Source organism: Meleagris gallopavo, chromosome 9 (assembly GCF_905368555.1).
Source record: "Meleagris gallopavo chromosome 9, MGAL_WU_HG_1.1, whole genome shotgun sequence".
In the NCBI taxonomy this organism is placed as follows: domain Eukaryota; kingdom Metazoa; phylum Chordata; class Aves; order Galliformes; family Phasianidae; genus Meleagris; species Meleagris gallopavo.
In genome coordinates this window covers 18,929,705-18,952,161 of record NC_139412.1, presented here as the reverse complement: position 1 = coordinate 18,952,161, position 22,457 = coordinate 18,929,705, and the positions used below count along the sequence as shown (strand labels likewise).

The window sequence follows — 22,457 nt, the reverse complement described above, 5'->3', positions numbered from 1 at the left end:
ATGGCTGATATGTTGACCTGCATAGAGATTTTTCCCCCTTTCTTTTAACATCTACTTTACTGTCCCTTGTCATCCAAAATTCAGGAAGAAAACTCTCTAACTCCAATGTGGTATTAGAAAGTGGCATTCCTTTATTCCTCATGATGCTCACCTTTCAGAGTTCTGGTTCTACATTTACATAGTTAAGACAGACTTATGCAGTACATTGGCATACATAGTCATTCTTCAAGGTCTCAGAGATCTATGCTAATGCCCCTTTGGGCATGCTCAGTGGTATTTAGGGTCATCAAGTGTCCACCTACTTCTTCCCCTCTGTTCACCATCAGCTTCCTCACCAAAACCTTTCACTCACTTTCACTTTTCCCCTGTTTGGAAGATTTCCATTGCTTATTAGTCCACAGAGAGCAATCTTTTAAAAACAATGCATGTGGAACCTGAGGAAAGTGTCCTTGGACATTTTGAGGCAAAAGACAAAAGTATTCTATTGTGACTCCAGTACTTCTCAGGAGGCAGAATCATTGAGGCAGAAGATAAAAGTATTTTATTGAGACCCCAGTGCAAAATTATTAAGGAAAAACAAGACTACTCACCTACTAAAGCTGAAATGGAAAGTTTGGATTCCTTTTGCTAAACTAATATATTGGTTCTTAAACTAATGTACTAAACTTATTGCAAAACAAACCAAACTATATCACCCTGTATTAGACAATTCATTTAAAACATCTGCCCTCTTTGTAGCCTTTGAACTCTGTTTGCTGTACCATCATTGTCTAATCAAAGCAGCTTTGCCATTTGAAGATTCTTTGACATGTTATCAGACCTAACTCCAAGCAGGAATAAATGCAGAATGGATGAAATGCAACTTTTTTTTTTTTTTTCACTATACTTTTTATTAGCATGTACACAGAGATAGAACTCATTTATCTGAATGCTCTAATTTTCTTTTATTTACCATACAAATTAATTTTTACTTTAGATTGTATTAAGCTCCAAAAAATTTCAATTCCAGTTAATAGTACCGAACATAAAATGATGAATGGTACATTAGGTAATTTTAACCTGCATCATTTGTCATTAGAAGTAGTTGGAGGAAAATTCTATGGCAATTCTTTATTCTGAAAGCATTTTCCGCTATTTTCTAAAACAAACAATCTAAATGTAATCACATTTTATGACAGGCAAAGCATGATCAAATTCCTTTGGAAAGGAACTCTAAAAGAAAGAAAGAAAGAAAGAAACAAAAAAAACCAACCACACTTTTTTTTTTTTTTTTTTTTTTTTTTTTTTTTTTTAGCTTTGTCTTTTACTGATCTTTAGTGTGCCTGGAGTATTTCTCAAAACTCCTCTGTTAGTAGTCTCGTGTGACTTGGTGAAGGAGAAAGCTTAAACCTGAGTACTTATTTCTCCACAGCAGAGTTTAAAAAAGATGTCTGCAGTGAAACAGCTGCTCACAGGGTTAAGCCAAGCAATTTTTCAATTTTTGTCACTGGAAACCCTCACCCAGCAAAGTCTGCATGCTTTAAAGAATTTGAAAAATAAAACTCTTATTTGTAACCAAAGGTATTATGGACTGATATCAAATCCACAAACCTACTTCTGAAAAGAAAATTCAGTTTTCTTCTGGTTGTTCAGTGTTAGATTAAGGAGAATAAAAAGCAGATAATTTTTTGACTGAATGCTAAGAGTATGAGAGGTCTGCCTTTCATTTATTTATTTATTTATTTTTGTACTGATGTCTTCTGAAAAACTACTAGAAAGGAAAATACCATCACCATAGTAAATTGTGTCAGAGTAATGACATTCATAAGTATTGGAAGATGAGATGCAAACCCCAATACAACTTACTACTAACTCAAATCTCAGGTTTTATTCTTTCTCTTTGCAAGTCTATTACTAAATGTATTACTTTCAGGATACCTAGTTGGTGGAAACTTAATCTTCAACAGAAGTGTCTGTTAATTACTAGTTTTTCACAAATCCCCATTTTTCTCTAGTAAATCTTCCTGATGAAAAAACAACAAAGAACCTGACAAAAACATTTTAGCATCCATCAATTTCTGAACTGCAAACATTATGTTGATGCCACAAAAGAAGAAGATTGTTGTATCAAGCAGAACATTTCCTTGGACACGATATATGCAGATTTCTCCTTTGATTCTTCCTATTTCCATGTCTTCTGATCAGCTCACTGTTAGCACTGAAATGCAATTTGTATCTGACACTATACATTAAAAGACACCAAAGACTTAAAGGTTATTAATGCATAACCAGTTTTAGAATGCCCTACGTCATGGTTGCCCAAACTTTTGGCTTTCCTGGGCTGCATTGAGTTAAGAAGAATTGTCTTGGGCCACATATGAAATATGTAATATAGTTATTGTATATAAGTAACAAAAAAAATATTTTTATTTTTATATTTTTAATTAAAAAAAGAAAGAGGGAAACAGAAACATAGAACTAGTGGGATATTTGTCGTTTTTGTGAAACTAATTCTTAATGAGTTTTTTAGGTACTCATCAGAGGTTTTTGATGAAATTTTGCTCTTCCTGTACTTTGAAGACAGTTATTCACAAATGTATTCATTGCCAAAAATGGTGGATACGTCTACTCAAATGGACACATTTAGAAAATATGAATGAAGCAGATGCTTACAAAGATACCATTTGACAGTCGTATTTCATTTATGCATTGTTATTAGCTAATAACCAGCAGAGCTTCCATGCAGCTCATGAAGATTTTTTTTTTAAAGCAAACACAATCATCTAATAGAATCATACATATAGCATGAAAGTATCCATTGAGAAATATTTGTAGAAAAAAAATATATTAGTCCTCATAGATATATTATTACATGGTGATGAAATCTAATTTTTTATATTATTCACCAGGGAGAAGTTCTGTTACTTTTGGCAGGTTTGTCAACATGCAAACAAACAAACAATGCCTACACTGCACAGCATGGAATTTGCTGTTCTTTTTTCACTGCAGAACTCTACGCTTCATAGCTGTTCTGGGGCAGTGGTTCAAACAAAATAAGAAAGAGGAAGTTAGCAGAATGAGGGAAGTAGGAACCTTAACTAAAAGAGCAAATTATTTCTAATTAATGAAGGCTTCTGCAACCACATACCTTGTAATAGTAACTATACTGAATAAACTATAGTTCCAAAAATAATAATAGTCTCTGAGATGATAACATCTATCTGAGAATACACACTGCAAAAATTTACTTTTAATACTAGTAAGGCTTAGTCAGAACACATGGAGGAGAGGAGGACCTCAGTGTACCTTGCTGAGATTGGTATATTTTCTTTAATACTCTTGCTGAGAAAGACACAGGAAGTCTAAGTTGTTTTACCAAAATATAGATACATTACTGACTAAGTCACAAAATATTGTGCTAGCCCTCAGAAAATATATTACATCAATTTATAATTGAACTATTTATAGTAGCCATTGTGCCAATATTAGCACAATGACCCCAGCTTTTTGTGTTAAAAAAGGCCACTATTGCAATGGCAACCTGACTCCTCCAATAAAATATTGATATGAACACCAGAGAAAAGATGGTACATCGCATAGGTATTCACATTTTATAGATGAATTTAAGAAAGACCACATGAGACAGCATCTCAGGGCAAGTAGAAGGCAGAATATTTAAAGTGCAGAAGGGTTTCATGGAAGGAAATACGTGATAATGAATTAGATGCCAGAGTGCAAAGCTGGCTTTAAAAACACGGGAGACAAATCTACAGGAAAGTAAGTTTACTTAGCTCTGCTGCTTGTGGAACAGTATGTTAGATATTACATTTTTCTCCTTCATTTTCCTTACAAATGAGTATTTTTCATAGAGTGTCTATTGAAATGAATTAATCAGAGGGCATATCTACTAATTCCAGTAGCACTTCAAAGGTCAGACCTGCTTAGCAATGTGCACATACTTTCCAAATGGGAGCTACAGGCTAGTATCTGACGAGGATTATCAAGTTTCTGACAGCTCTCTGGGAGTATCTCTTAGTAGCAACACCACAGAAATGAAAGAATTAAAAAACATGAGTCCTGAAGGAAACTTTTACCTCAGTCTAGTTGGGTTCTACTCAGATCATTTTTTTTCTCAGCAAGATAATAATGGGAAATCTTCTCTAAAACAAACACAAAAAATACATGGTCTACTTAAGAAAACCACTTGATACTAATAGCCTTTGCTGGCTAAGATGAAGATGTTATCTCATATTAATTTTGACAAGTTCAGCTTAATTGTTTTTAGGATTCTGTCACTAGAATTGTTCATTTGAAGTAGGGATATTAATCAGAAACGACATTAGTAAGTTAGTTAAAGGTTAGTTGTTCAAGCAGTGTAGTGTACATAAAATAAGTCTCCAATTTCATGAAAGAAGACTCACCTTTTCTCCTAAGTAATATATCACAATATATCGAGACTCACCTGTTATTTCGATCATCAGGACTTTGGTGGCTGAATGTGTAACTTCAAATTCTTCCTGTAAATCTTAATTATGTCATCTTCATTACAATCTTTTTTTCTCCTCATATTTTTCGTTAGATGTCTACGCTTACTGTGTGAACTGCTTCCTTCTTTATGCCTTAATTTTGTGCTTCATTGACTCTCAGACCTCCTTTGCTTGTTTTAACAAGATACAATTTAATTAATAAAAACAACAGAATGACTGTGGCTGACATTTGCAATAAGTATATCACACTTGATTTGAAATAATTAAGAAACACGATTCATCACAAAACCTCAGGATATGTTACATCGGCATTTGATTTTAATTTACTAAGTCTATTACTGCATCGAATTTAAGAGACTTCCAGTGCAGCAGAAGCAAATATGGGAGCCTGATATAGATGCATTTACTATAATTCATGCCCAGTTCATTTACTGTCTGTCAACTTCCTTTGCTTTTTTAACAGTCAAGTCTGATTGTCCATGGCATTTCCGGTATCAGTTCAGTAAAAACACATTTGTGCATTGGGTATTTTAAAGTCACACAGTGACTGGTTATATGCATACACCACTTGTGCTTCACTTAAAGGACCACTGAATACCATTCTTGAGAACCAGGCATGCCTCAGGGAAAATAACACAGTTAACTCTTAAAATTCTGATCATAAAATCTATTGCATCTGATTAGTCAACAGGAAGTGTTTTGTAAATTTCAAACATGCTTTCATTAAAAAATAAATTATTTAAGTTGCTGGAGTTTTTTCAAGACTAAAGTATTTTTGACAGGTTTTGCATTTCATGGAATTGCCTTTGTTCTAAAAAAAAAAGTTTCCCAAATATTCAAGCATTAATTTCACTCTGAAATACTTGAAATTAGATTTAAAATGCTGTTAAGATTGTTTCATGGTTTTTTTTTTGTTGTTTGTTTGTTCAGTCATTGTTTCTTTTTTTGAATACCTGTCTTCTTGCCAGGCATTCTTGACACACATAAGCTGTGCTACAAAACTGTTTATGATAAACAGCTAACATTCTTTACAAAAAGTTTGATGATATAGTTTATAACCAAGAACAATTACTCTTAAATCTCCTTTGGATTTTTTTTTTTTTTTGGGGGGGGGGGTGTGCTTGTGTGTGTTATTATGCAATTTCATAACAACAATAGAGAATATTTTGAAATAATTAAAAAAATGAGGAATAGAATGAAGTAGAAAACACAGACAAGTTTTAAAACAGTGGAAGTTTCCATGAAATTCCTATTCTCATGAAATGCAAAATTCAAATTTAAATTTACTCTGACATTTACTATTTTATTTCTGCTCACATGCTTTCTGCGCAATCTCTAAAACTATGGTCATGTAATTTCTAAAACTTGTTCCTGTGCTGCTTACTCTACAAGCATCAGGCAGGAAATGTAGGAAGAAGTAGGATCATTTACTGGCCTTTCTTAATTTCACAATCACAAAGAGAAAAATCTAATGCCAATCCTTGATCTCATGTGAATGGAATTGCATTAAATGATGATAAAAGACATCCTTTCTAATTAACCCTCATTAAGTACCTTTGTAGTAATCAGATGGTACTGAATTAACCCAGAATATCTGACCTATATAATCTAATTCAGACCTAGCTAAAATCTATTTTTGCCACAGGCTCTTTTTCTTTTGTGTCATATGTCACAAATAATCTATTGATAAAATCAGATCCTGCCTTAAATAGCACAACCATCGGGATTTACAGAGTGTGACACTTAAATATTTCACCATTTCGAGACATAAATTATTATCCAATCTTCTGTGGTCAAATTTTATTGCATTCACATTACATGAATAAACACAAACAAGTACCCTTAAAATACTGGGCCATATTCTTTCCCAGACTTGGTCTAGTAGTATAGCTGATCTCACCCACTCCCTCTCTGATTCTGTCATTCCTCTCCGGTATATGAACTATGTTGGAGAGAAAGGCAAAACTCAGAGCTGTCAAAATCTCTCCAGCCTTCAGTTTTACTATGCCACAGGGAATTTGCAGCCAGATCGTGACAACTGTACATCATTTAAGTGATGCAAATGATTGTTTTAGAAAATCTGACTGAACATATGAGGCAATTAAGAACTTGGTTGAATCTGATTAAGAGCATGGGAAAACTCTTGTATGAAGAGAGTCTGCAAAAAATGAGCTTTTTAAATAGCGAGACACCTGAATGAAGAATGAAAATGAGAACAGATCAGGAGCAGAAGGAGAAGGAGGAGAAACTCTTCCTGTCACTCACAAAAAATCATAGAAGCATAGAATGGCCTTGGTTGAAAAGGACCATCTAGTTTCAACCCCTGCTTTGTGCAGGGTCACCAACCAGCAGCCCAGGCTGCCCAGAGCCACATCCAGCCTGGCCTTGAATGCCTGCAGGGATGGGGCATCCACAACCTCCTTGGGCAACCTGTTCCAGTGTCTCACCACTCTCTGTGTGAAACACTTCCCCCTAACATCTAACCTAAATCTCCCCTAAAGGGAGAGAAAGGTTTCTGTGTGGAATTTGGAACTGGCACATATGAAACAAAATCATAGGAAGGTATACTCACACAGGGATTAATGAGTAGAACTACAGTAATTTTTCCAGACCTGCCTAATTCCTTGTTCGGTACAATTTTTAAGGAGGGAAAAAAAAAAATATTTTACAGAGGATGTACATATTTGTTTTTCTTCTATTTAATCTTTCTTTGAAGTTTGAAATTACAGATGTTAAATGAATTTATTGTGCATTTCTCTGACATCCAATTTTCTATTTTGCAGTCTAGAAAATCATTATGCCTTATGCATATTATTGATATGCTTTATGCATTTCACTTATGCATTCTCCATCCAAACACTTTAGGTTCTAAATGCCTCAAAATGAATATTGACTATATTTATTTACTTTTCTAGCTAGGTATTATGATAAGAAGGAGTACATTGTTTTTGTTTTTTTTTGTTTTGTTTTGTTTTGTTTTGTTTTCTTCTCCTTGTAGGCTTCTGAGATTTAGATACATATCTGTGAATAATAATAACATTACTATTATTCCCAATTTATCATTGGGGAGCTCAAGCATGAAAATAAACAAGGGTTCAGATACAAAGATATTTAAATTCCACAGGAGAGACTCATTTGAGATGACATTTCATTCAGTGACAGAAAAGGCATGCATCTCCTGTGTCTGGATACTAATCTGACCACAAGCGATGCCTTCTCTTCAGTTTCATATCACTGGAAGCTAAAGACAAATTGATCCAGAACTACTATGCAAGCATCTGTGAATGATACCATTCTCACTTTGAGATTTTCCCACAGTAAGACAGGTGGATTTCTGATGACTGGTGAACTTGATTTCCACATTCCCCATGGAAGGAACATACAGAAAAAAATAAAGTAACCCCAAATATAATCAAATTTAAGAAACACACATAAAAAATCAGCAGAATAAACTGTTTACACGCTAGAGTAGCTGCACAAATAACAGAATACTTATCAGTAGGAATAATAGCATTTCTAAGAAAACAACCTCAGGAAATGTCTAGCAACGGTTATTAACCATTTAGTATAGCAATTTTTAATGCTTAAATACTTTAGTGGGCTTCAATAAATCTTTTTACCAGCACATAATTTCATAGCTCTGCTACTGATCATAATGGCACCCATAAAAACTTGCAATTTTTTTCACTGTTTACAGTATTTTTTACTGATTCTGAATATCTAATCTAATAATTGAGAATTTGTCTTCTTCTACTGCACTTTAGCTTTGAATTTTCCCAATAACTGCCCCACAGAGTCTCTTTTGCAAACAGTGTCAGTTCGAATTGCCATCTCATGGTCATTTTATCAGTACTTCCATGTTATTATTTGGGAATAATATAACAGCTGCTCTGTCATTGACTTCAGTGATATTGCAGTAATGCTACCCACACAGTAAGTGAAAAGAATCCATATTTGACTTCATGAAAAGTCCATATTTGGTTTCATGAAATCTCCCATCTTGACAATATAAACTGTCATAGCTTTATAAAATATTGTCTTCTTGACTTGGATGATAACTTTTCAGAGGATACTAGATATTAGAATTTTATGGCATTTTTTATAAACAACTTCTACTGAAATTCATTCCAGCTGAGAAGTACTGTTTCATACTACTCAGCATTACCGTAAGTTGGCACCATCATTTTTCACATTCATTACTACCTTTGAATATTGTCTTTTCTTTAAAATTAGCTCGTGAATACTATCTAGAAGATCACTAGGCTAGGCAAAGATCATGAACAGACATGAAACTAGCCAATGTTCAAATTATCTATTTAGATTTTCACAGTTATTATTACAGAACCAGATTTAATGGAATTGACGTTTTAGAAACAATGATTGAATCTGCTTTAAAAAAAAAAAATTTCGCTGCTGCATTTTCTTTTCATTTATATATATACACACAGCATGGAAACTGGAAATTTCTTGTTTGATTCCACTGCAACTTGTGGATATAAGTGTTCACAGCACTTGTCAGGGCACCCAATCTAGCGCACACAGTCAGCAGCAAGATTTACGTAGTAAAAAGAATGGGAAATAAAGGCTGTTCTTTTATGTGTAAAAAAAACCTGCTAGATACGCTGTTATGAATCCATGATTTGCCTGTTATGTCACTCCTGATATCTGTTTTACACTGGGAGCCTACTCCTGCTAAACTTGATGTTCCTTCTCCAGCAATAGGAGACTCTGAGTGTGTTATCCCATTACTATAGCAGATGGTACAGAGTGTGTATTTCTGTGATGAAAAAGTAAATAAAACTAGATGACACTAAAATGCTGACTTCAGTGAAAATCTTAATAAAAAGCTTTTCATTATGCAAGAGATGGTGATAACCATCTCATTATGTATTTGTATAGGACAACTTTCCCCTCTTAATCCCCACTCCCAAACAAACAAACAAACAAACAACAAAAAAACCCCAGCACTTAAGCACAATGCTTATATAATGACCTCTAAATGGAGAGCAAATAAGCTAGGATGACTAGTTACAGGAGAAGAATGCATATAAATACTAAGCTGTGAATATGTGGATAGCACATTTTTCCCTGATCCTCAGTCACATATTTCCCAGTGGTACCATGATGGTACACAGAACAAGGGGTGATACAGCTACTTGCATTGCTAGCCATGTTCAGCAGCCTCCAAAAACATCCCTTCACAAAGCACATATTCTCAATATTTTAACCCAATAAATATATTTTTTTTCTATCTTCAACCTAGCTACAAGTTCAACATATTTTACATCTCTTCTACTGGATTCCAGCTATTCTGACATTTTTTCACTGAATTGTTTTGAGCTCTTTTGAGTTAGGGAATGAAGGATAAACATGGGCGGGCTGTAAAGGAAGCCGAAGATAAATAAGGATAAAAGAATTCAGGAAGCATGATGTGCAGTAGATAGGGTTAGCCATTGTATAGGAATGTGAGTAAAGAGAGGACAAGATAAAGGTTAACTATTGTATAGGAATGCAGGTAAGCAGGATGTGAGGCCAGATCAGAAAAAAACATCTCTGTTGTAAACTTGAAGAAAACATCACACAAGGAACAGGTCGGGATCTGATTACTTCGGTTGAAGAAAATGAGCCTTCATCCCATGACCACCAGAAGGAGACCCCCACTGCCCAGGGCGCATGTGCAAGAGGGAGGAACCATATGCTGATGGGTTCTCAGAAATGTAATGAATATGTACACGAATTCCAGGAAAATCATTGATTATGTATTAGTTCAGCCTATATCTGTACCAAGCTTTTGTCCTACGGTGTGCAAGTTCGGAGGACCTATCCCCCTTGCACCCAGCTTGGTGCCAAATGCTGAATAAAATATGCCTGCTTTATAACCTAACTCTGGGTTACAGAGTTTGATTCCGTAAATCAATTTCTCAGCACTGATAAATCTCTGAAAGTTTGCAAGTCAGCGTACGGGTTTTCATTTGGTACTGGGCCAACGTATACCAAGCAGCAGTCCTTTTCATGTGTCTGGTTCAGTGTTTATAAAGCAGTGATTTATTAATCCAATATCTATTCAGTTCGAACACCTCTGGGGTAGTTCTAGATCAGTATGTATCATATCTCTATTAGGATCTCTAAAGGATGACTGCAATGTACCAGATACATTCACTGACATGTATTACTTATATCAGTTAAGCATAATACTTGCCATAAGGTTGCCATTTGGCTCACCAAAGCAGCAAATCATGTGCCACTTAAAAACCTAAATAAGCAAGATAAAAAAGAAAAGACAAGGGTGGAGATTTTTGTTAGCTTATTTAACTAGGAACAGAACCAGTAAGACACTGATCCTGAATAGTTGTGGAATGCCCTTGTTTTCAGGGTGAGTAGCTCTTTTAATTCCTGATAGAGCAGCTCTGTAATGCTTCTGAAGTTGTGCTGGTTATCTAAGGAAAGGAGAATGAACTATACACAGGCTGATCACTCATTTCACAGCAAACTAGTAAGAACAAGTAGTCTCTGCTTAAAATTACCCCCCAAAAGTGGCAAAAAATTGAATATGGTGTTTCCATCAGTGAAAAAGAGATATTAAAAACAAAGGTTCCTGACAAACTAGGATATGCTGCTGAATGTAAATGCATTTTTATGTTTATCTGCTGTCAATGGCAGCTTACAAAGATCTTTGACATTCTTCACTGAGCCACTGAAAGCAACGCTATACCAGTGACATCAATAATTAGAAAATAAAACCATGAAGTTTTTTTGGCTCTGACAGAAGAAAATTTCAACTAAAAATAATTCAGATTTCTTCCAATGAATAACAATTCAATTACTTGGTAATCTTATAATCAACTCTTTCCTTGTCTATCACCTAGGTTTAACCGCAAAGTGAAATTTTGTGTCTTTCACTGCTATGGAGAGACTTCAGTCACTCCTTAATCCACACTGGTATGCTACATACACAGACACAAGGAGACTGGTGAAATTAAACCTACCTGCTCTCAATACGTAGAGCATTGCAAAGAATTGAGAAATGAGATAAAAGCAGAAGGAATGTGAATAACTGAGGAGAGAATCTTTGACCAGGCAGAAAAGTCATAAGACCAAAACTCTTTAGTGAGCCCGTCAACTGCATGTTGCCAGTCAATTCCTGTTGAAGATTCAGTGAGGATACAGTGAATTATTACTTCCTCCAGCATTTTAACCAGTAACAGGTCAAGCAGCAACAAGAAAGGATTTCCTCAACTCTTCACTTACAGCCCATTGATATCTTCCCTGACAGTTTAAAAGAAAGTAGCAAAATGGAACGGAAGGATATAAAGACAGAAGCAGATGCTGCCTCAGAGATCAGTCTGTCAACATTTGCTTTGCCTGTCCTTCTACAGGATGTGCTAACAACAACAAAAGAAGCCGTTAGTTTACACTGCAGTAGTTCAAAGTAGTTTGAGTTTTCCTAGGAGTTTTGAGGAGTTTTTGCATTTTCTGCTGTGAGTCTGAACCATGCTAAGTGTCTCCACTGACCTGCATCATCATGAGGAGGGAAGTTAAATGTGAACACAAAACAATTTGGAGTAACTATTCCAAACATTAATTTCAGTTGATTTCCTACCATGTTTCTGTTGTGAGCAGTGAAATTTCATATTTTCTTGTCTTTTATTTGAATCATTCTAGAAAATGAGCATAATTCCATTAAGTCTATTGTGTTGAATTCTAATAGTTAAATGGATCATCACAGTTGAACTCCAGGCAGACAACAACTGTAAGAATCAATACACCTCCTTTAGCACTGTGTCAAAGCTTCAAGATTTGACCAAGCACTGGCATAGAGCTTAAAATAAAAAAACATAATTGTCACGGAGTTAATGAGATCAATTTACGCCCGTGACAGGGGGCGGTAGGCCCCTTCCCTCCCCTCCCCAGCCCACAAAATGGGAAGGAAGGGAGGAAAACAAAAACAGCGGCAACAATCTATGGAGGAAAACTTATTTTACTATGATACCGGAATGCAAGATAACACAATATAAAACAATCTGATTGAAATTGAGACTAATAAATCAAATAAAATAGGAGAGAGAGTGTTCCTGAGATTGATTCAAACCTGAAAAGCTTGGAACGGCCAGGAAAGCACCTCCAGCACCCACTGCCAGGCAGTAAGAGACCGTCCCACCCGGAAGGGCCAGATCCCATTACTTCTGTTATGTATAGGGATAGGTACCTGGAATTGGAGCATTAACACTTTAACTCCCAGTACACTACATGATGCTTTGATGCGGAATACTGAGAACCAAAAACAAAAAAACATAAAACCATGACAGTAATTCTCACTAGATAGTTTAAACACAAGCAGAAAAACGTTCACAGCATGACAGCAACTCTAATGTACTCTGTGAAAAAATTAGTTCACACTTAGCCACTAAGTGACGTAACTTGCAGAAGTGCTGAGCCCCTTCTGACTTAAATATATAAATGTATTTCAAACCTCCTTTAGCAGGTGAAAAAATGTATTATAAGGAAGCTATATAAGGAATTTCTCTCCATAAATATTTGTATGCTTCCTTATTTTGCTTTCTTTTTGTGCTAGTGATTCAGCTGAGTTTCCTTACTTGTTTGGGTGATCACAAAATGTAGCAAGTCAAAGCCTACATGAGTATCATTACGATGCTTTTTATGGCACTTCTTGTATTTGCTCAACTTTGTTGCTTAAACATTTTCTACTGCAGTACCTAACTTGTTTTTTTCTCTACATTACTTCTCGACAGCAGGGAATTACATTAGTTAAAGCAGTCAGTTTTTTTCTTCCCTATAGAAATCAAATGTGTTGTTGTTATAGTGCTCTCAGTCTCCATAAGCAAAAAGAGTGACAATCTTCACATCTCTTTCAAACTGAGTAGGTTCTGCTAATATCATTGAATATGTTAGGCGGAAAAGTTATGTTAATTAAAATTTCGCAGTTTTTAGAGATGGAGAAAATTAATTTGGATATTAAGCATAGAAGCTATGAGCTTTCACAGAGAGAAAGCCTCATGTTAACTTTTTGAATGCCTTTGACCAAGCATTTCAAACTGTCTACACTCTACGGGAGATTTAACACTAGTAAGAATAAAGTAACTTTTTAGACTGAGTTTTTGAAAACTGTGCTGTGAATATATTTTGAGATTTGGGGGATTTTTTTTTTTTTTAAATAAAATAACTTGTTAGCACTTAGGAAATTCATCTTACAAGTTATTTGATATTTTCCAAATATGTCATGATCCTTTATACACACACATATATCTAAAACTATTAATCCAGATGAGGAAAACAGATATCCATTTGAGTGGATTTATTATACATTTTTTTAATATTCTCTATCTGCCTTTTCTTTTTATAAGCCCTACTTAAATGATCTGTTATTTTTTTGTCTGTGAGGCTGCATTTTTAAAAGACCTACCTTGTCACTAATTGAAACCTTCCCAGCACAGCTCTGCCCAAGGGTTCTAACCTACATAACATCGGGCACAAAAATCTTACACTAACCCTTTGAAAGATCAAATAGTCTTGGCCAAAGCTCTAGCTGATTTAAAAGTGCAGAGCACCATTATTAAAAAGAAAGCAAACTCTCTTCCTTTTGTACTTTACCCACTGCTGGAGTCACGAAACAGAAATGTATTTTGAACTTTCCTACTCCTTAAAACAGGTGCTAAAAGCACCACTTGGGCACTATGCTAAAGCACTATTCAATTCCCCCAAGTGACCTACTTATTTTGAGATTACACTTGAAATCATGAACTTGCATATAATCTAAGCTATCAACCTGACCTACATTATGCCGATGTTCTATTAACTTGCATAATTAAATTCCTCTTAAAAACAAAATTGAAGAATTTAGAGCAGCACACAGAACAACCAAGCATTGAAGCTTCATCTTATCTAAAGTCAGACATGTTCTTGTCAGAGAAGGTTGTAAAATTTGTGCTACTTTTCACTTGCCATAACAGATTTACGCTCATTTTCTACAGTCTTTTCTTGGGACTAGCACAGTCTAATATCACAGTCTAGTTTTCAGGAGTAGCTTCATAATGTTTAAATTTTAGTTTGTATGAAGATGGAACAAGTACCTAATATTCAAGTTTTCACAAATTCCTTATTCATATTGGTTCTGTAGTGAACTTTAGGGAGGAAGCACAGGTTAGTGGGTAGATCAATTTAGAGACCAATCTGGCCTCTAAATATGGTTTGCTGAATATCTCTAGGATAAAATCTGCCTGTAATTGTATAAGCTTCTTCAGCTTTTTTTGGTTTTTAGATTTAGATGGACATTATAGTATCTTATGTACTTCTATAAGAATTTTCCAATGATAATATTAATTTTTTAGTACTGAGGACTCTTCATATTGTTACCAGAGACTGAAACCAATCATCTCCCTAAATCTTGTATGTTTGATTAGTTTCTGTGAATAAGAAGATAGTTTTCATAATGATGGAGTATAATCGTGGTAATTCAGTAAAAAATACATCAAACTCATGAGAAAAATTAATTGAAATATGTGTATGGAAAAACAGTTGAACCATCTTTCTTAAGCTCTGCTTAAAAATACTGAACCAATAATTTTTGATGGAGCTTGACATCAAGCAGATCAAAGAAAAGTGGTAAAAGGCATCGCAGTATTCAGTATCCAAAAGTCTGGATGTGAAATGCCAGCAGCCACCACACTGTGAGTAAAGACCTACTATCCCCTGGAGGTCAGAACCGAAAAACTCAAGCTCTAGCTAAATGTGAGACATTTCTGTGTAAATGTCAGCTACACTAGGGCATTTCTTAGTTTTAGACCTCTTAAGTTTTTCACATGCATATAGCCACTGAGATCTTTCTCAAATTCTAGCTCTAAGCAGTTAATAATCAGTGAAAAGTTATACCTTTTTGTTTGTTTTTCCCCTTATCAGCTTTAAAGTAATTGTCTATATTTTCTGAGAGTGTAAAGTATCTTATTAACTGGGAATAAAACATGACTAACCTGAACTGTAGGATTATGGCTAACTGTCTTAGTGACTGGTTGCACTGTCCTATGCATTGGTGCATTGAGGAAACATCTAACATTCAGCAAAGGGTGAGAAAACATGTAAAAGACAGACTCCTTTGGAAGAATCAGAGTCATGAAGCAGAGCAGATTTTGAACAAATATTTCATGAGCACAGTACTTTACAACAGTGCTCAGATTATTGTTGCTACACCATGCCTTTCATACAGAAGTATATTTCAAAGAATTTGCTAAGAACTCTGCAAGGCCAGAACAGGGAATGAGAATGAATCTAATTTATTTAGTGCTGACAGGACCAAAAACTTGAGGAAAAAAATTTTTCATTTCTAGATTCTGTTTCTTGAGCTCAACTCAGAGTAAATCATTTCTTTTGCCTACACTTCTCATCTGGTATGCAGCTCTCAAGAACAAACTGTAGATTTGCTCTAGGAAGCCTTTTCTGGACTGGAAATTCTTCAAATACAGAAAATTCTACCAGTCTCAGACTTTCTTCCATACACAGCTTAGTGCCAGTTATGGTAATGCTAATGCTAATACTTAGATCACATTAGAAAAATACAGAGATGGATCCTTCAAGTACAAGATCAATGGGCTGTGTTGATGGACTGAGGCCGACTGTATGAGCTTCAACAAGACTAAGTGCCAGGTCCTGCACTTTGGATGCAACAACCCTATTCATTGCCACAGGCAGAGTGGGTGGAAAACTGTGGGGAGGAAAGGTTTCTGGGAGATTAGTCAACAGTCAGCTGAATATGAGTCAGCTGCGTGCTCATCAGTGATGCTCAATGGCAGTCTGGCTTGTATCCGAAACAGTGTAGCCAGTAGCAGGAGGTGACTGTCTTACTGTTCCCAGCCCTGGTGAGGCTGCACTTCAAGTGTTGTGTTCATTGTTGGGCCCTTCAGAACAAGAAAGTCATTGAGGCCCTGGAGTGTGTCCAGAAAAGGGTAAGGAAGCTGAGAAGTGTCTAGAGCACAAATCTTATGGGGAGTGGCTGAAGGAACTGGGAAGGGTCAGTCTGAAGGAGAAGAGGCTCAAGTGAGAATTTACTGCTCTCTTCAACTACCTGAAGGGAGGCTGTGGGGAGTCAGCCTCTTCTCCCAGGTAGCAGTGATAGGATGAGAGGCATCAGCCTCAAGCTGTGACAGAGAAGGTTCAGACTGGATGTTAGGAAGAATTTATTCTCAGAAAGAGTGTTGAGGATTTAAACTGGCCAAAGGGATATTCCATACCACATGACATTAAACAGAAGGTGTTTTGAAGGGAGTGAAAGTTCATCTCTCTCTTCTGTTGTTCTAGTGACTAACTGGGCATTGGTCAGGGGGTGGTGAGCAAATTGCTTATGCATGCTCACCATTGTACATGCATAGATACATATAGAGCCATAACATATATATATATTCATATAGTCATAACTATTATCCTATTGCTTTTCTCTGTCTTAGTAAATAGTTTTATCTCAACCCACAAGTTCTACTTTTTTTTTTCTTCTTATTCTGATTCCATTTGTTCTCAGATAATATGCTTATGTTGACTGAAATTTGATTTGCATACTTGTGACAAATTGGTGATTTTTCCAGAAACCTTAATATCTGTTCTCAAATTCCTTTATCACCATGGAAAGTATGGCTGCATAATTTTTGCTGTTCACTTGACTGTTTTTAGATCAGTGTATCAGCGTACACAATTATTTCCCAAAACTTGAATTAGCCCTGCACTGTTCTCTCCCTGTGCTCTGGTTTTAGCTCAGACATTGCCCATTGCATGCCAGTGTTTGATACTGAGCAATGTATGTATGCTTGGGACTGAGCTGGACTGTTTGGTGGGAAGAGCTGCTGACATGATGGCACAGGGCAGGGGGCAGCCACAGAACAGGCTGTGATAGTCCACATGTGGTCTCCAGGCTATGGGTTAGATGAGGCTGACTTGGCGATCTAAGAGGTCTTTTCCAACCTTAATGATTGTATTCCTCTATTATACTATGATTCTAAGAAATCTGATTTTTTGACCCTCCTTTTTCATTGAAGATGAAGTAAGCCTTGGCTTCATCTAATTGTGAGTTTTCAAGTCACCCCAAATGCAAAACAGTCAAGGGAAGCTAATTCTCAAGCATTACAATAAGAAATAAAAATTATATTAAGAGAAGCTAGATTGCCTCCTCTTTACAAGGGTAAAATATTAATGGTTATTCTCCAAGAATACAAAACTTAGAAAGAAACAGACACAAAGCTCAAACCTGGGTAAGAAGCATTTGCTGCATGGAATTTATGACAGTGACTCCAATGAAGCTTAAATATTTAAACTTCATTGATGGAGAAATGACAATGTAATGGTAAATTTCAAATTTTATTTCTCCCAGAAGATGCTTTGCTGCAAATCTGTCTTAACAGATTGCATGTGCTTTTTGATGGTTGCATTACGACAGCAGTAGTGTGGAGAAAGAAAGAATTAATGTAGAATGCAGGCTCTTGAGCTGTATGATCAGCAGTTTTTAAAATTTCTACCTTATAGTGAGAGCATTTATTTAGTGGATACTAATAAATGGCACTCCCTTGGTACATTCTATCCCCTCAGGTTATATTTGAATATACATTGTCAATAGCATTCCAGAACGGGAAGAATTTGTTTTGCTCTTCTAAGGAATGGTGAGATCATTACTGTTTTTATTGAGTTGCAATTGGATAGAGGTGTCGCTCAACATAAATCAACTGATAGTACAATTCTAATACAATTGAATACCTGAACAGCTCACTGCATCAGTATGGACTTTGAGGACTTTGGTTCCAGAGCAGAGGATAGCACTTGTGGTTATGCAGAACTGCAGGAAAAACTGTGAAGAGAAAAGAGCAGGGAGTAAGAGGGAGTTCCTACTCCCCTGTCTGGAGCCCCTGACCAGAAGGTGAGCACCCTGCAGGACAGAGAGATAATGTCAGTAAGTGAGTATCACTCTCTAAGTACAAGTTCATCATCCTCTAAATACAGGATTAGCACATACTGAGAACAGAGACTGGTCACTGTATCCACCTGATGGAGAGTGTCTGCACCCAGCAGGAAGGATGCTGAAACCCAAACTGATTTCCAACACAAACATGCATCCATCCAGACCTGCAGCTGCACAGTGTCTGAGCCTTTCTCTGTCATTGTGTGGCAGTGGTGAAAACAGCTGTGTGAAATGCCATCAAAAGGGACTTCAGGGACTGAGGACGTCTGGTGAAGGAATTGAGGGCACAGGTTAAGGATGCTGAAAGAAACAGAAAGGTTCGATCTATAAACACTTGACTTCGTGGCTGGTGCTGCCACCAATACTTTGGGTTTTTTGACAGAGGGATGGCCAACATAGCATCAGGCCCGCAGTCACCAGATGAATTTCACCTTTCTTAAAGAGGGAAGAGAGTCCTTGGGGAAAACCTATCAGGGCTCATTGTCAGGGCTTTAAACTAAGTTCAGAGGGGGTGGAGAGTAAAAGCAAACCTGCATATGATAAGGTGTGGGACGGCATAACTAGATTCGAGGGACAGAGTGTTTAGTGGGCAGCCTTCTGCTTGCTGCCCTGAGATCTGGTAGCAACACCACAACACACTTCAAATCTTATGACCATAAGCACAAGGATCACTGAGGCAATAGGGGAGGGCAGCATGGAAACTCAGGGGAATTACTTCAAAGCTGACAAGGCCGACTGCCCAGTTGAAAGGCCTCCACAGAGATGCACACCGTTTTGAAAACAAAGAGGACTTGGAAGCCAGGAGACAGAGCAGGAAAGACTGGATTTCTCATCTGCAAAAGTGCCTTGTCTTTTCTTCTCATGCTTTCCCCCCCAACCTTGTATATTTTGTCATTGCTGGAGGTGATACCAGAGCAGATTCCTTGCACCCAGTATGACGTGCTGTGAATTTCTACAAACAACTTCATCACGGCTCAGAGCCTCCTTAAATGTTTCTGAATTTGGCCTTTTTATTAATATTTGGCATATTACCACAACTACATTGGTACTAATTCTGGCTGATTGTTCATAGTAGAGAATGAAAATTAAAGAAACAATTTTCCTTTCCATTTTTTTTTCTTTTCCTTTTTAAGAAAAGAACAGAATTTTAGAAAGTCAGTAATTGAGAGGAAAAACAGAAAATTCTTAGAGACTCAATCCAGACACAAACAACAAAATATTACAAAAGGAAGAATTCAGAAAGGTAGGAATTGCTAAACACAGGCTAAAGTCTGGGAAAATCAACTCATTGTCTGAAGATAACTCATGTCTGGAAATCATAGCCGTTTCTAAAGCTGTTTCTAAGCCTTGTTTCTGTCCTCCTTCAGTATGCTCCCTTCAATTTCAGTGTCCTCTGAAATCCTTGGTACTTCAAACTTCCATCACTTTGGACTTCACTATCCTCACCAAACACTGAATTCAGGAAGAGGAAAAAAATCATTCCATGGTTGGAACCCAAGTACATAAAACAGGCTATCCAAGTCATAGGATTGCTATGTAACCCGAGACAAATATGCTGAAGGCAGAATCTAAATTTACAGTCTTCCCTGAGAAAAGATCAGCATGCTGCTGCACTGGTGTACAAGGAGATAAAAAACCCCTACTCTTTCTATTCTTTCTCAAATATTTATTCTTAAGTCTTATTCTGTGATGGATTGTGGATTACCTTGTCCTTTCCCAGAAAGCATCTAATACTGTAGCTTGTAACAATCAAAAGTCTGGATTGTGTAAAGTAGTTATCTCACAGTTCTTTGCTCATACAAATATAGTGTGTCCTTGCCCTCAGACAATCAGCAGAGTTTTTAGCAATATGATACTAGGAATGTTAAGCCCTTGCACAAACGAGTTCATTTTAAAATGGATCTGACTTACTCATACTTTGGAAGTTTTACCTGATGATACTTCTGAGGTGCTGTCTTTGCTGTGCTGAAGTCATCAAATACCAAGTCCCAGATGACATAGAATATTTAGATACCTGTGTCCTGTAGAATTCCACAATCTCTCAAGTTAAGCACAGAAAACTCAGGATGATTTGAGAGAACACTAGCCCTGAATACCACCTTATCCCATGTTACAGTACCCTACTAACAACAGGAGGATGATGGATAGGCAGCTCATGGGTGGGCTGCTGAGCCAGCAGGGGTGGAGCTGGCACTGCCCACTCTTATCTCTGAGCTTGACCTTGACTCTTTTCTGTGAGGCTAAAAGCCTCCCTCAGGAGGTCAGGTGAGAAAAGGTGTTACTGTCCACTGAACAGGGAAGGAAGTCAGAGTGTGAGCACAGCCCATGCTGCCCATTACTGCAGCAGTAGGTGTGGGAAGTGGGTCTTGTGGCAGGACATGTCAGTGTTTTTGTCTTTTCTCAGGAGACCACTCTCCTACTGACAGACCCTAAGACCGCAGGTTCAAACATGGTCTCTACTAGGTGGTGGGATTGCCCCAGGAAGACTGTGGTGACCTAGACGGAGGGCCTGCCCAGAAATGTGGTGGTTCAGGTTTCTGGCTGCAGGGAGTGTCTGAGCCTGCTGCTTCTGGGAGAGGATGGGAAGGACTCTATCTGTGTAAGATGCAAGCATGTGGGGGAGCTTAGGGAGGAGGTAGAGAGATTAAGAACTATCAGAGAGTGCGAGAGGGAGATTGACTGGTGGTGTGATTTTCTGCAAGAAAGAAACAGAGATTGCACCCCCCGCAACTGTAGTGGACCCTTTCCCTTGCCATAGTCAAACTGAGAGAGCCAGCTTGAGAGGAGAGGAGGAATAGCAGCAAATCCCAGCTCGGTGATCCAGGCAACCCCCATCCTGACCTACCTCAGTTCCCTAGTTGATTCTGTGTAGTAGGTCTGAAGCCCAGAAACTGGAGGATGAGGTGGCTGAGGATGAGATGGGAGGACTGCCTCCAAGCTTTTCTAAGGAGAGGTGGTCGGTCCATACTTGAAGACTACCTCCTCCAGTAAAGAAAGGAGGGTGATAGTCATAGGTTACTCCCTTCTAAGAGGAACTGAGTGCCCAATATGTCGGCCTGCCCCTACCCATAGGGAGGTGTGCTGCCTCCCTAGGTCCTGGGTCAGGAATGTTTCTGAAAGCTTCCCAGTCTGATCTGCCCCCCTGATTATTATCCTCTATTGATAGTCCAGGTCAGCAGTGATGAGGTCACTGACAGAAGCCTGAGGACTATAAAAAATGATTTTAGGGGACTGGGGAGGTTAGTTGATGGAGCACGCATACAAGTATTTGCTTGTATTTCTACAACGGCAGGGAAGGACACTGAGAGGAGCAGGAAAACCCACCTTATAAACACATGGCTGAGAGGCTGGTGCAAACGCAAGAATTTGGGGTTCTTTGATCATGGGGCAGTCTACTCGGCTCCTGGCATGAGGCTGCTGATGGGTATCAGCTATCTCAAAGGGGGAAATGGATACTTGCCCAAGAGCTCATGGGACTTGTAGAGAGGGCTTTAAACTAGATATGAAAGGGGAATGGAGAAAACCAGGTCCATTGGAGATGAAGGTGGAGGAGCGGTAATGGGTAATTAGGGGTGAGGTGAGGGGCTCAGCTGAAATGCATCTGCACCAATGCACATAGCATGGACAACAAACAAGAAGAGTTGGAAGCCATTGTGGAGCAGGCTAACTATGACCTAGTTGCCAGAACAGAAACATGGTGGGACCGCTCCCATGACTGGGGTGCTGCAATGGCTGGCTACAAACTCTTCAGAAAGGATAGGCAAGGAAGGAGGGATTGCAGTGTGACTCTCTATATTAGAGTGCTTTGATGTTACTGAGCTTGTGGGTGGGGATGATAAGGTTGAATCCCTATGGGTAAAGATCAGGGGAAGGGCTGACAAGGCAGGCATCCTTATGGGTGTCTGCTACAGATTGCCGAACCAGGATGAAGAGAAGATGAGGAGTTCTAGTAGCAGGTGGCAGAAGCTGCGTGATCACCAGTCCTTGTCCTCATGGGGGACTTCAACTTCCCTGATATATGCTGGGAATACAACACAGTGCAG

At 37.7% G+C, this 22,457-nt stretch overlaps 1 pseudogene; it reads left to right on the top strand.

Annotated features, from left to right (window-relative positions):
- Nucleotides 1-22,457, top strand: part of LOC146543809 (uncharacterized) — a 63,157-nt pseudogene that overhangs the window by 5,095 nt on the left and 35,605 nt on the right.